We start from the raw sequence: 14,829 nt of genomic DNA, 5'->3' as shown, positions 1-14,829 counted from the left end.
CTCCTCTCCCCTGATGCTCAGGAAGATTTTGGGGATTGTTGTGATTCCTTTTCAAGTGTGTGCTGAATGCTTTCTTCAGTCACTGTCTCTTTTGTGAAATGCTTTGGGATCTTCAGTCGTGGGGGCATTGAACCATCTGAGATATCAGCATCACAGGTGTAAGTGACAGCTTCCTGTGGGCAGCCCTCACCCTGCATCTCTTTGCCATAGAGAACTCGGGGGTCACCACTAGAAAAGATTCCAAATGCCATCTCTCAGATCACCCAGGATGGAGTTTTCAGATGACAGCCTAACAGCTGGAACAAGACCTATGCAGCTCATCTTGCCCCTCCCCAGAATTGTACCGTACCATAAACTGGGTTTGATTACTGCAGTTTTAGGGACAAATAGCTTTTGTGCCGCTAAGGGATTCTGTGACTAGCTTGTGAGTCAGGGAAAGGGAAGGGAATGGAAGAGGAAGGAGAAAGAGAAGAAGGGGAAGGAGAAGGGGAAGGGGAAGGAAGGGAAAGGAAGGCAAGGCAGTCTGGCCAAATAGTGCATTTACAAGAAAATCAAATTGGTCCTCAAACTTGGCTGTCTACAAAAGCTTATCAAAAGACAAGGCAGCTGTTGCACAGCCCTTCTGTAGCTGATTCAAAGACTGTGGAGGCCAAAACTTGCTTTTACCTGTACTCAGTTGCAGTGCTATTGTGTGGATATATTCATGGTGTATGTGAGTACAAGAGCCTACCAGTGTGCTGGGAAGTGATTGCCCAGAGAAAACTTGTCTCTTGCTAGATATGCTGCCTGATCAAAGAAGAGACTGATAGTACAAGGGGAAATGTAAAATCTACAGGAAGAGTGGCTCAGCTAGAAGTGCTGGAGTCCAAGGGCTCTTACAATGTTTGGTTTTTTTTCCCTTTCAAATAGAAATAATGCATTTATGGCCTTGATGGTCTCTGAGAGCTGGAAAACCCTTACAATCCTTTGTATGGATTTTCTTTAGCCTTCTAAATCTCAGTGATATGAATCAATCATATGTGAGCAGCTCTGTAAAAATCTCACGTCCTTTCCACTATGTTTCACCCATCATCCCCTTCTCCAATCAATAGAACAAAAGCCAACTGCAATCTTCATTCATAATTGGTACAGAAAACAAGTTTGATATTTGAAAAGAAAGTTTCCATCATTTCTCCTTAACCTCCACCCTTTCCGTCTCCTCTCTCTGCCAACTATCAGGTTTCTGACGTTGTTTGATAAGAAGAGGTGCCTGGCAAGAGGGCACGAGCTCTCACAGTGTCTGACACTGCTAGAAGCAGCACCATCCTTCCTTTTGTTGTAAATGAAAAGCTTCACAGGGACATGTGTGAGCAGAAAAACCTCCCGAGCTTAAAAGAATCGGATGAGGTGAATGAGCAAACAAAAGCTTGATGGTTCATCTGAGCTGCATCTCCAGCAGCACAGCCACCTCTCACTCAGGAGAGACTTTGTCTCTTCATCCTTGTTTCATACCGCTCTGCTCACTTCCAGCTCTTTCCCATTTATGCAGTGGCATAAGGCCTCTTTACATCAGACCCCAGGGAACACGTAACCTGCAGCTTTTACCCTGTGTAGGCTACAGGTGTTGCTAGGGAGAAAACCAATGTCTTTGGTGTCCCAGAGGTGTTTGGGCTCTGGGGACAGAAGCTCTGGATTTTGACAGCTCTTTCTGGTGCTGCAAGCAGCACAAAGCGTGGGCACCCCATAGCAACTCCAAATCAGAGGGATCTCAGGGTCGCTTACAAGTTTCACTTCTTCCCTCAAGCTTCTCAGTGAATTTCCCAACCTTTCTGCACAATGGAGGTTTAACTTTGCTGTGATTTTTGAGACAGAGAAGAAACCTAGAGAGCAGACAAAGTCTTACATGGAAGCTTGCGTGGTACTGGACACTACAGCCCAGTCCTGCCCCGAAGAAGATGGCATGCCTGCAGCCTGTGGGCACAGAGCAGGGTGAGCAGAGAAGGAGATGCCGTGGGTAAAGGCAGTCCCACTGCTGCAGCAGCGCCCAGCACTCCACGTGCAGAATAGCCATACAAATTACCATCATCACAGGCAATGCCTTACTTTATGCACTGCCTGAAGCAAGGTTTTACCCTGCCTGGTTTTATACTGAAACCATAATTCTGTCCCCTCCATCCCTGTCACCGCAGGGCACAGAGCTCCTCGGGGTCACAGAACCGGGGTGAGGTTTCCTCGTGGGCTGCTGTGCTCCGGCCCTGCTGCACCGTGACGGGAGCAAAGCACCGCAGGAAGAGGTGGAAAATTACCTGCAAGTCATTTGGTTTTTGTGTGAGTGGTTCCCTCCCGGTTCGCTCCACTGCAGAAGTTTCCTCTGAACACGTATTCCTGCAGCTTGTAGCCAATTCTGCTTGCTTTCTCTCCCGCAGTTTCTCCTGTCCTTGAATTTGATCGAACCGAGTTGTAACTGGCGCGAATTCAGGGCTCAGAGGGCGGCGTTCTGTGAGCTAAGCTCTGAAAAATTAACAGCGTTGGCCTCCGCATTTCTGTCCTCACCCTTCACCCCTGACATGCAGTAGGGCTTGGGCTCGAGTTTGGGAGTTGCTGAATTTTTATTGTCTAATGCAATTTTTCTCTGCAGATTGATTTCTGTGAAGTACCTCGGGGTATTTGCTAACATAAACATTGCTCCAGTGGCACAGGCTGTTTGTTTACATCGATAGGAGGAAAAGAGTCCTTATTACTGATATTTTGACTTCTTCCCTCAAGCTTCTCCCCAGGAGCCAGCACGTAGGCAATATTGATAACTGCTTTTTTAATTTAGGGCCAATTTTCTATATAGATGGATGTGACGATGCATAAATAATACACCTCTTTGCTGCATGGATTGTTTATCCCTGAGTTCATTGGCATGCACGGCACACAGGCAAACCGAAAGCTTCTCTGGATGGGTATTGTCAGATAACTTGCCAGGTTATTCCCTAGAGAAAATCATCAGACACACAGAGCTGGAGTTTTTAAAGTCCTTTTATTTCATCCTTTCAGTGCACTCCGTGCTGGTACAGCAAAGTTCAGGCTGAATCAGCACTCCCATTAAAACTCCTTATTTTCAGGAATTTATAAGTTGTCGGTGAAAAGAATAAGAACAGGGCGGGACTGTATGAGAGCTGAGCTGCAGGGATGAAGACATTTGCACAAAAGTTTAAAAAGCACACAAAGGAGGATGACAAACGCTCTTCGTACAAAGCAAATAATTGTTCCAGGTGGCTGCCTGGCTGCAGAAGGTAGGCTCTGGAAAAATCCCGCTGCTCAATTCGGAGGATTTGGCCATCTGTGCAGGACACCCCTCTGCAGCCCCCCCTCTGCCCTGGGCTGGCCACAGGGGCAGCTCATGGCTGGGCATGGGCATCGCGTGGGCATGGGCAGCAGTGGGGGCCCTTCACTTCCCAGAGGGTTCTTGAGCTCTGAGGGGAAACAAATGCCTGGGCAGCTTGTTTGCTGTGGTGCTTATCATGGTGCGTAATATATTCTACTTTTAAATAGATTATGAAAGGCCCAGTTCTCCCATTAATTGCAAAATTCTCAAGAACTTCATTATCAGCAGGCCTTAAATGTATACTTTAGAGTCTTAATTACTTGATATGCCATATGCCATTCCTCGGATCTAATACTGTGAGCAAAACTCATTCATGAGTGCTTTATGATGAACTCAATTTACAGCTGATACCAATAATATTCAGTACTTTCCCACCGCTAGGAAGTAACCTCAACACTTTTGCTATGGAAATCCAGTATTTAATCTGCTGATCTGAAGAATGAAAAGGATTTAAAAATATGTGTTTGGTTACCAAGCACTGACCCGCTCACGCTCTGAGGTCCAGGTGATTTCTGAAAATGGGGTATAGTGACCAACCTGTTTCTGCCCGGCTCACAGAATTCTGGCTTTTATAATTACCACATATTAAAATTACATTAGGCTTATCGTTTACAGCAGTGCCTTGCTGGCTGCATAATGCATGGAAGGATGCTCAGCATCCAGATGCTGGGTAGGCCCACGCTTCAGAAGGCGAGCGTTAAGTATGGGGGATTTTCCTCAGCTGAGTGCTGTTTGGTGTTAGTTGCTTCGGCTTAGCAGGAGCCTACCTCTACTCCCAACACTGAGAGATGAGAAAGGAACATGCAGTTGTCTGGATTATTGTTTCTTAAAAAGTTATTGAATGTTTGCTGTTAAATTTTGCAAAAATGCAAGCAGGGAAGTACAGGCCTGAGAGGCGTAGCTGAAGCACACATATTACCCCGAGGAAATTATCTTGGTCTTGAATGTCTTAATAAGAATAAAAGGAGGACAAAAGATGTTTTGTTACATGAGATTTGTATGGGTAGTTTGCTGGAATTGTTTTCTGTTTTTGTTTTTTGTTTTTTTTTTTTTTTTTAGTAATTAATTGCCAGGCTAAGCTGTAATAATAATATCAGCATAGCAATAAGATAATGAGCGCTGATGGATAGCAGGCATAAATTTAAGTAAGTGGTGTGACTGGCCTTGTACGAGCAAGGTGTCCCAGTTAATGGCCAGGAAAGGCTTGGAAAAATAAATATGTAAAGCATATTGAATAAGGCACATGAGTCAAGTTAAACGCAGTGATGCTTTGGCTCTGCCCTCCTCTGCATGCTGGCCTCCAACATGCTGCAGCCATGTGCTGGCAGCCCGGCGAGGTGAGCGGTCACGGGGTGAAGATGGCAGGGCTAAGCTGGTCAGTTCTGCAGCTTATTGGGGAGAAACTGGTTTGATCTTGGCAGCACCGATGTGATAACGCAGTTTGGTTTCTGATGAGTACACAAAGGTAGCACCCAGTCTGTGGAAGAATGGGAGTATTGCTCGTGTTCACTTTTCTTTGGCCCACAAATTCCGCGTCCAGGTTGGATGCTGAGGTTCCTATGCTCCCTGCACTGCCAGAAGCAGGCAAACTGCTGCTAGGGGCAGTTCGGAGCATACTGGGTGGTTCCTGCTCTGAATCGCTCTGTGGGCTGTGGGACTTGGGCAACCAAATGTGGTCCCATGGTTAACAGGTGTCTTCCTGGGCTTAGTGCATCACAGCTTGTGAAAGGGCTACCCTGGTTGCTCCTGCCTTTCCTCACCCCCTTTGCCTCTATAGATAATTTCCTGCCAGAAATCCTTTGCCAGCCTCAGTTTTAAAATCCCAGTTAGCCTTCAGCTGAGGAGCATTGCCTTGAAGCAGTGCCAGGACACTGGTGTCACACTGCCACACTGCTGAGAAGAACCCATGGGAGCAGGAGCCCTGATGCAAGCCTTGAGGACTTGGTAAGCAAGACACAAAAGGCTGCCAATGGGAACAAATGTATTTTGGGTGTTATAGGTGAACTATATTTCAGCCATACATCAGCAAGAGACTGCCTAAAATGCTGCTGAGGGGACAGAAGTGCTGACCACACCTCGTGCCTTATTATGGACTATCATTATTAAGCTGCTATAGACAGTCACTTCCAGCACTGTACTCGAGAGTGATGCTCACTGTGGAGTTGTTTGTCTCCTCAGAACACCTCAGAGCACATGCCATGATTTCTCAGTATCACCCATTGCTGCAGTGCCCTCCGGCAGTGTCCCAACTCAGCAGTGCCTGCAGTGCTGCCCTGGTGTGCGTGGAGGAGGTCTGCATGTGCTGGTAAATGTGCTACGAAGCAATGAGAATGCAGCTAAAGCACCACTGCACAGCACTGTTTGAGAACTGTAAGATCTAGAAAAGAAAGACAAGTTCAGACAGAAAAATACATCAGAAGCATCATTAAACATTAATATTTGCAAAGCACTCAGAAGTTTCGATACACTGGAATTAAGGCACCTCTTACAGAACTGGGCCTGTCGTGGCAGTGCTTTCAGCTTTTCATCAGCTATTTGCTCACATGCAGCTCTGCCATCATTTTCCTTGTTTTCCTCTAAATTCATGTGCCCAGGGTGGTGACTGGCTGCTGCAGATGAGGCCTATGAAAGGAGGTCGTTTGCCTGGGAACTGGGAATTGTCCTCTGGCCAAGGGGTTGGTCCCTCCCTCCCGCAGTTCTTTGGTTACAATGCTCCTATTGCAAACACAGGAGTTTTTTTGTAGTAGATGAGTTCTTTGGTGGCATGCCAACAGAGGACTGAGCATGCAGAGGTGAATGCTTCATGCCATCTCCCATTGACCTATCTCTGCTCGTGGGGCTCCGGCAGGGCTGAGCAGTGCCCCAGGATTCAGAGAGGCTGAAGGCTGCAGGAAGCTCAACTGTGGCTGCCAGTGACATCAGCAGCCCCACTCTGGCAATGGTTGCAGCTAGCCTCAGCTGTGGCAAGGAAATTCTAGGTCACCTGCCACAGCCCACATCCCCAGGTAGAGCTCCCTGCAGAGCAGCAGTGTGCCCCCAGGATCCGGCTGAATGACGCACAGGAGCCTCACAAAGAGCAGGAGATGCGTGTGATGATCGTACGCCAAAATGGATGTGGGCAAGATGCCTAACACGATGCAGGGGCTTGAGCAATTGCTGGAGATGTGCAGCCAGCCCCGGCACTTCTCTTAAATGAGAACTACCTTTTTTTTTTTTTTGCTGGGATAATCTATCATACTTGAAACATTTGAAAGGCTGTATCTTTCCCCTTAACCATCTTTATCATTTTAATTTAAAAGCTTTTTTAAAATTATCACCCAAATAAATGATAAGTAGTAACAGGGTAAACTCCTCTGAGCTCTCCATTAGTGCAAATAATGCAATGTGACTGTGTTCTATTTACAGGAAATTAATGAAGGTAAAAAAGATGAAGTGCACGTCATCCTGGTGATTGTAGGTTGTTTTTCATGCAGTGAGGTTTGCAGCTTTATCCGTTCAATTCTGGGACAAAAGAAACGTCCTCACAATTTTAATAGTTGTAATATATGATTGTATGTGAAGGGAATAGGAATAACATTTATTTTATTTAATGAAGACTAATGAAGTTGTTCTGATCTTTCCATTACAGTTTCAACAAATTTTTCTAATCAGGAAGATCCCATTTTCTGAAAGCTAATTTTTCATCTTAAACATCATCTAAAATGCCAGCATAATAGTGAAATGCAAGAGCAGTACTATAGGATGCCAGAAAATTTCCAGTACTAATGGGAAATTGATGCATTTCAGAGGTTTTCTGATTTCTTTTTTGGTTAAGAGAAAAATGCTCAGGTTACTATAGAAAGGTTTGCTTTTCTGTCATGGTGCTTTATCATCTATTAGACAAACATGGCAGATATTGGCTGATACTTCAGCTGGGAGGAAGGAGGGAGTCTGTTTCCTGAGCCTGGTCAGGGCAGGACACTGGACAGTGTAAAATAAAGGACAGAGTGTTGGGAGATGGAGAGAGTGAAGGAGGTAATCACTACAACCAGGTCCTCCTGAGGCACTGCAGTCAGTAATGATATTCTTTGAAGAGTGCCCTTGGCTCATTAAGCCAAGGTTAAGGCTGCAAATACTGGGAAGTGATCGGGGCCAAATTTTAGGGAATATTTATGCTGATTCACGAACGAGCATGGCTGTAGGGATCCAGATGCTTTGGGGATCCCAAAGCACCGGCAATCCCTTTGGTGTGGGCACCAAAACAACTGCATAGGCAGGACAGGGTGCCTAAGGCAGCAGGACTGAGTATGCCCCAGTAGCCGTGACTTGCTGTTGGGGTCTTCTATGAGGACCTGTCCCATTTCCTGCTGTAAGCAGCTGTGTTTCAGATCATGTGCAGCAGCATTGCTCTTAGGAAAAAAAAAGAATGGAGTAGTTGCCCAGAACTGTGCTGGCTTAATTTCTGTCACATATATCTTATGCCGTGTTGGTGCTGCTACATAAATCTGCTGTCTAACACCTTCTCATAGCATTAATAGGGTTGTTGAACCTTCAACATTTTTCACACCTGACAGTTTCTTAGAATGCATCAATTATTTTCCTACCTGTGTTCACAGTTTTGCTGTCATCTGGAAAAAAAAAAAAAAAAGAAAGAAAGAAAGAAAAAAAAAGAAAAAAAGAAAGGGAAGGATTGATTTTATTTTTGGTTTGAATAGAAGAACCAAAGTATTTTACAGCCTTTGTGTAAGCACAAACATGGTAACTACCACAGGCGATGGTGAATCTTGAACTGGTGAACTGCCATTTTCAGGCCAGCAGGTGTGAAGGAGAACAAGCAGAACAGGAAACTCACACTGAAAATAACAGGAAAAAAATCACTGCCTGTTACTGCCATTTCTAGCTATGCTGATGCACATGTATACACTCGTGGATTCACGCAGAGAATACTTCTGTCTATAGCAATTTGGTTTTATTGTATAGACTTTTTGTCATCTGCCTTGTGTCGCAGCAACTCTTCATCTGTTCGCTCTCCCCATTACTCACAGCCTCTCCTCCAGCTTAATGCTGGAATGGAACCCAGGCGGTGGCAGGTTGCTGAGCCCTTTGAGGCACCTCTTGCCTTGTTTGTCTGGAAAAGCACCACATCACACAATGACAGATGATAGGTTCTTTTCGTATTTACTTAGGAGTCCTGATGGCTCACTAGCAATGAGACTTTTTATTCCTCTATTTACTTAGCTCTTTCCCTCAGCCGTGTAACCCACACATCTACTTGACTTCTTTCTTGCCCTTACACACATGAAGTAGAAAGCTGGAAATTTTAATAAGTACAGACTTTGCTGCCTAATTGAGATTAACATAGATAGTTAAAGTATTAGCACAGGAGCTGAACCTTGGTGGCTTTCAAGAATTGCTCATCTCTTTGCTGGGTCAGGTTCTGATGAGTTATTTTAATACTTCCATATTTGCAGTGCAACATCGTGGGACAGACCTACTTATGCCATCCTGCCCTTCATGGTGTGCGCAGGGAGGGAGCCTGAGAGAGAGGAAAAACCCACACACATGCACAGACCTTCCATCTGTCTCTCTGATTTACATGCTTCAACACACTCTGGTGCTAGCCAGAACTCTGGGCACTGCGTGTCCTTGCATGGCCAGGAACCAGCGTGACCCAGGCTCCTGCTTGCTTGAATGATGCTAGAAAGAGTGCCACTTGCTGCCTCTCAGTACAATGCTGCCATAAAATGACTCCAGAAGAGGTAGCTCTTACACTAATTTTGCAGTCGTTACTACTAGCAGCAACAGACAAGTAAGTGACCTTGGGCAAGACACACTTACCTCTGCCCTGAATGCCCCCCAGAACACAGGGGATTTCTGAAGGTCTTCCCTGCTGGCCATCACTGATGGTTTTCCTCAGGTTCCTCTTTTTGTGCTGAAGCTGTTCAAGGATGGCAGGGGATGACTTCTCTCTCGCACTAAAGCTCCAGGGTGCACAGGTCCAGGAAGGACAGCACCGTGACCTCTGGGCCACCCCGAGCTCCGAGGCTGGGGCCTTGCCATCACAAGCAGAACGGGCAGCAGGCAGCAGTCCCTCTGCATCTCAGCCCAAGTGCTGGGCCCGGGGCGGGAAGAAATGGCAGCGGGATGGAAACACGGGGGGTGATCTGCGTGACTTTGGTCTCTGAGCACAGTTCTTGCCCTAAAAAGGGCGCAGCTGTCACTCCGTTTGTCAACATCAGCAAGTCATTATGTAAAGCAATACATCATTGTACTTTTGACATTGTTGCTTGTCGTATCGGTCGGAGACCGATAGATGGACCACTTGGTCTGTGTGAGGTAATCGCACGGTGGGGAATGCGCAAAGCTGGAAGGGCTCCTCTGGCTCCAGCTAAGCTTGTTATTTTTTCCCCTAATAATAGAGTGAGAATCGAGAAAGAGAGAGAAAATTAGCAGGAGAAAAAGCAGCTCCTCTTTGTTGAATAGACAGTTTAATTTATTCCTGAGCACAATGTACCTGAAGAATGATAAGAAACAACTTTGATATCATGCTAAATAAATAAAAAAGAGGTTACATAACCTAATTTTCCTCGGGTCTTACAGCAGTTTCTATTTTATCAGCTTTCGTTTAACCGGAGCAAAATTAATAAGATGAGAAATGTAGGGCTACCTGGAATACTATGAGATTTCTTACAATGACAAGGAAAGTCTTTTAGCTAATTATTTTGTGTGTGGGTTGCTGTCTGGCATGTCAGGAGGGCTCACCTGCAGGAGAGGCTGATGTTGTGTGTGGGGCACCGAGGTCTGGTGGTGGGGCTGGCACAAACCGCTGCTCTGGGGCTGCAGGAGGTGCTTGGACCTTGGGCATGGAGGGCAGCAGGGCAGGAGAAGAGCACTGCTGTAGATTTGTGTTGTTGCTCTCACGGGAGACATGATAAACCATGGTAAGCACCCAAGATTTCAGAGGTAGTTGATTAAAACAGACTGAAATTATTTACTCCATGTGAGAGCACAACAAGCCCTTCAGTTATTTCCTCTCATGGCTTCCCCAAGAAAAGAAAGCAAAATACGAAATAAGCTGTTTTTTTCTTTTCTTTTCCAGATTTTTATTCCATTTGATGTAGAAATTGACCAGTCCTACAACAGCTGCAGTGAGAGGAGATGGTGACATCCCCGCGCATCCCTTCCCCTGTGTCAGACCTTCAGAGAATCCACCACCAGCTGATGGTGGCTTCAGGCACAGCTTCACCATTTTGGCTCTGGATGTGTTTTAATATCAGTCTGGGGGGAGCAGTGGATGTTAGATGTAAAATTCCCCTTAAAAAGCAGTGGTAGGTAATTATTTTCTGTTTCTGCAGAGGAGGTTGTACGTGTACATACAGTAGTTTTCCTTTTGGTGAGTATGACTAACAGTGACCCATGCAGGAGGGCATCTGCGCCTTCCGATTAACCAGAGGGGGAGAGCAAAGGGGAGCTGCACTCATGCAGATATAGCCCGTAAAGCTTCTGTGTAGCGCAGTAACATCTTTTGCACTAGAATTTTCAGAGAGGCTTAAATTGTCACGGTGAAAGGTAGAAGTTCCCAGGAGCTTGTGTTGTGCTTTTCCACCCTTGTCCTTGGGCATAGCTTAAAGGCTCCTGGTAAGGAGCAGCCCTGGTGCTGTGAGTGCCTGGGAGCTGGCTGTGCTCCTCCAGAGGAAGCACCCATCTGCCAGCTGCTAGTCCCAGGGCTCAAACAGCTCTCACAATGGTCTAACATGAAGCTAAGCCTCTTATGTTTTGTAACCATGCAGCTGGAAGCAAACTTATATATGCAAATTGTACATCAGTAAACAGTGACAAATGTGACCTGATTCCTCTGGCATTAGGCATTTATATTGGTATCTTTTGTGCTTTGGAAATACAAAATGGGTATGGGAAAATAAATTAGAGAGTGTTGGGAGTTTTGTCACCAGAGGTACTTATCTTTTTTCTTTTTAAAGGAAGGAACCTTCATTTGTGCTGCAAGTTGAGAGACACTGGCCTCAGAAAGCCATTGGATGTTATTGGCTTGCTTCCTGCAGTCTGTGCTGCTATAATACCATTCAAACAAGGATAAAACTCATGAGTGCCTGGTTCAGCAAGTCATTGTGTAGCTCCCTCTATGGGCCCCCGTGTACCACTCTGCCCATTCGTCTCAAAGCACCTACTGACACTCAGACATGGAGCTACAGGCAGACCCTTGCTGGTACTCTTGCTATCAGGCCAAAGGCATTTATGGCCCCAGATGTCTGACACAGTGATTGAAACGGGCATTCCTCATGTCAGAGCTATGCTGCAAGAAAACTATTGCAGTCCCTTCGCCTCCCTTGGGGTCCCTTCCAACCCAAGCCATTCTATGATACAGTGATTCTACGACCATCTTTCCACCATAAATAAAATATTAGTGTAGCATAGCAGGCTGCAGATATGCTTTGCACGAGATTGTAGAATGGAAATATATTGCAGATGGTATTTACTTAAAAGACAAGTAAATTTTTATTTCTGTCTCTGCAAGGACAAAAACTAATTAAAAGCCAGGCAGAGTGTTTTCTTCTTCACTTGGAACATTACAATAAGTGGTAACATCTGTGTTGCACAATTTATTATTTGTGCGTGCAATGTTGTAAAATATACTTTCCCAACATTACAAGCTGGTGTACTAATTTACATTAAAATGCTAATTTAATTTGGAGTAGAAGAACTCAATATCATTTCTTGTCTTCAAAGTGTCTTTCTCATCCCATTCCAGCACTTCAAGGAAACTGTTCTAGAGTGAGTTCAGGGAGTCCTCTCCCCACATACAGTGGTCTGTTAAATGCAGGATGCAACTTCAGCTGAACTCAACACTGGGACACTGGAGCTGGAAAAATGCCCTGTAAGTGTTCCTTGAATCAAGAAGATTTGAGCCAAATGAGACTGCAGAGTCTCGTAGTCATTGCTCTGAGTTGCACAGGCGATGAGATGGTGCACCTTGCAGTACATAGTGGGGATAGTGACTCAGGAAGTAATGCTCCTGGTATAACATAATACATTATCACAGCTTTTCATCCAGCAGCCACCTAATGCAGAACACAGCGGGAGTCCTCTTTACAAGGACAAAAAGGAGTGCTCACTGCCATGCAAGCGCCCAACTTTACTCATTTTACTTCTGCACTGGTGTTCCATTCAGCTTTTCTCCCCTTCTCCACTTATTGTCCCCATCAACCAAACCCTTAATAGACCCCTCCAAGTCCATCCATCCTGTGTTAAATCCCAGGGGAGGCTGTGCCCTCCTGAGAGGTGCAGTGCTTCCAGGAGACACGTAGTCCTGTGCCTCAACGTATGTGGGCGGGAAGGTAAAGAGACACAGGAGCTGGAGAAGCTGCTTCTCCCCTAGTGTACGATATGAGCTCAGCCCATTCCCCCTATGACTCACACTGTTAGGACACTAATTAAGCAGAGGAATATCTCTGTATGGATTATAAATAGCCTGAGGGAGTACATAGGGTAAATCAAAGGAAGACCTTGATCACTGTCATTGGCAGCTTAAATCAGGCAGTGTGACTTTGCACAGGGGTGAATCAAACAGGAGTGTGGGAATTGCTGCTCCTTCTCCTGAGCACTTGGCTGGAGGTTCTCCTTTGCCACTGTCTTAGCTGACTGCAGCTCCGGCCCGGCATTGATAACACAATATCAGCATGTTAGCAGACGTACTGTGAATAAGCTTGTGGGCAAGAACCTTCAGATCATGTGTGTTTAATCTTGAGGTGATTGATTTAGCCCGTGTACAAGGGTAGCCTTTTCTACCGCTGCAGCCAAGTTTGTTGGGGACTGTGAATTGATCTGAGCAATAGATGCTACCAGTAGGGCCGTGCTGTTAGCGAGCAGAAGTGGAGACACATCAATAGCGGGTCTCTTCTGGAAAGAGCCATTAACCCCCCGGCCGCTGTTAGCCTGGAGATATTCAGCGAGGATTTGTCTCTTTCTCTGTGCTTTTAACCTTAGCTGCGAGCTGTTCCTTCAGCTTTCAGAGCTGATTGCATCCCCAATTCTACTTAAGCTGGTGGAATATCTTTGTGCAGCCCATTACTGCCACCAGTCATCTAAATTACATAATTTGCATTGATTTGGTTAATACAAAGAGTTTTCATCCATTTAGAATGGGAAGTGATTTTCTGTTGCTGTTGTTCACACAACCATTGCATACAAAGGAATGTCAGGTCTTCTGCCTTCCAGATACCTCCATTCCCACCGCAAGGCTGGGTGTCAGTGTGGCACATCAGATCACAGGAAGGTATGGGACACCTCCACACGTTCCTTGTGTTTCCTACTGACAGACAACCATGATCACTAGAGAAAAATTAAGCTGAGACTCATCATCTCATCAGCATATGGGCTGCAAAGTATTAATAGAACAAATCAAACACTCTCCCTCCAAAGTAGGGTCCTTTGGCCCCCGCGAGGAACTGCCCCTCTGATGAAGAAACCCAGACTTCCATTTGGGTTACAGCTTCGCTTTAGCATCAAGTTGAAAATCCCATTCTATTGTCACAGTGAACAAGGGCTGAAGTAAGGAAAGGAAAGATTGCTTTTTTTAAAAAAAAAAAGTTGGTTTTTATTACAGCTGGAAGGTGGAACTGAAAACTCTGGAAAGCCACATCAAGCTCCATGTAGTCAGATTCCCTCAGTGATTAATTAATCAGAAAATAAATCAAATAAACTGTGTTTTTCTCTGTTTCTTTCGCTGGATCCCATGTTATGCTTTTGGCAATCCCAAGGGGAGCCCTCTGCTGCTGACTGTTGCAATCCACTTTATTCTCTTGCCCTTTGTTCAGTCCCAGGATGCTTCCACCTGCCACGAGTATGAGGAGATGATAACAAAAACCCTGCGGTCTATGGGGAATGATCACTTTTATTACAATCTGTTTTCAGGCAGCATGCCTTTTTGTGTTCAGTTCTCTGCACTGCAATCTGCACTGCTCAGTGACGCTGGGACAAACTGAGTTACTCCTTCTCGCTCATTAAAAATATCTTGTGTCTGGGAGGGAGCTGAGGACAGAAGGGGGAGAGAGAAAGCATCATTATGAGCATGAATTGCTCTCTGATCTGGTTTGGTTTCATCCTGTCCTGTGGAGTAGAAAGTGTTCTGACTGGCTTTGGCAAAGCCAGAATTTGAAAGTTTTTAATTACCATCAGCCATTGCATATGCTTGTTATAGAGCCAGCATAAGAAAAAATCAGTCAAATTGGTTTATGGTTTGTTTTTTTGTTGTTTGTTTTTTTCATGAAGCTATGGGTGCCATGAAGCGTAAATAAATACATATATACTTTGGTTTCAGACCTCATGGCACGTAGCATATGTTCTTAAGAGGGAAACAATTCCTCCTTGATGGCTGCAGCAGTCGCAGTACCATTACCACAGCCCCCCATGTGTGCTGATGCTGCCCACTGCAGCAGCACGTGGAGCTGACACACGCTGGGTGCCATCAGACTGCAGGGTAT

General features: G+C 45.5%; 1 long non-coding RNA gene across 1 annotated transcript in view; it reads left to right on the top strand.

The window, feature by feature from the left end:
- The window catches only part of LOC121106732, a 41,881-nt gene extending 27,815 nt beyond the window's left edge, over positions 1–14,066 (top strand). The window contains exon 7 of the long non-coding RNA XR_005839595.2: positions 10,431–14,066. This is a non-coding gene — a long non-coding RNA (uncharacterized LOC121106732). The remainder of the gene's footprint in view (positions 1–10,430) is intronic.
- Positions 14,067–14,829: the final 763 nt, after the last annotated feature.

This window comes from Gallus gallus, chromosome 13 (genome assembly GCF_016699485.2).
Source record: "Gallus gallus isolate bGalGal1 chromosome 13, bGalGal1.mat.broiler.GRCg7b, whole genome shotgun sequence".
NCBI classification, from domain to species: domain Eukaryota; kingdom Metazoa; phylum Chordata; class Aves; order Galliformes; family Phasianidae; genus Gallus; species Gallus gallus.
This window is presented reverse-complemented; position numbering and strand designations above follow the sequence as displayed.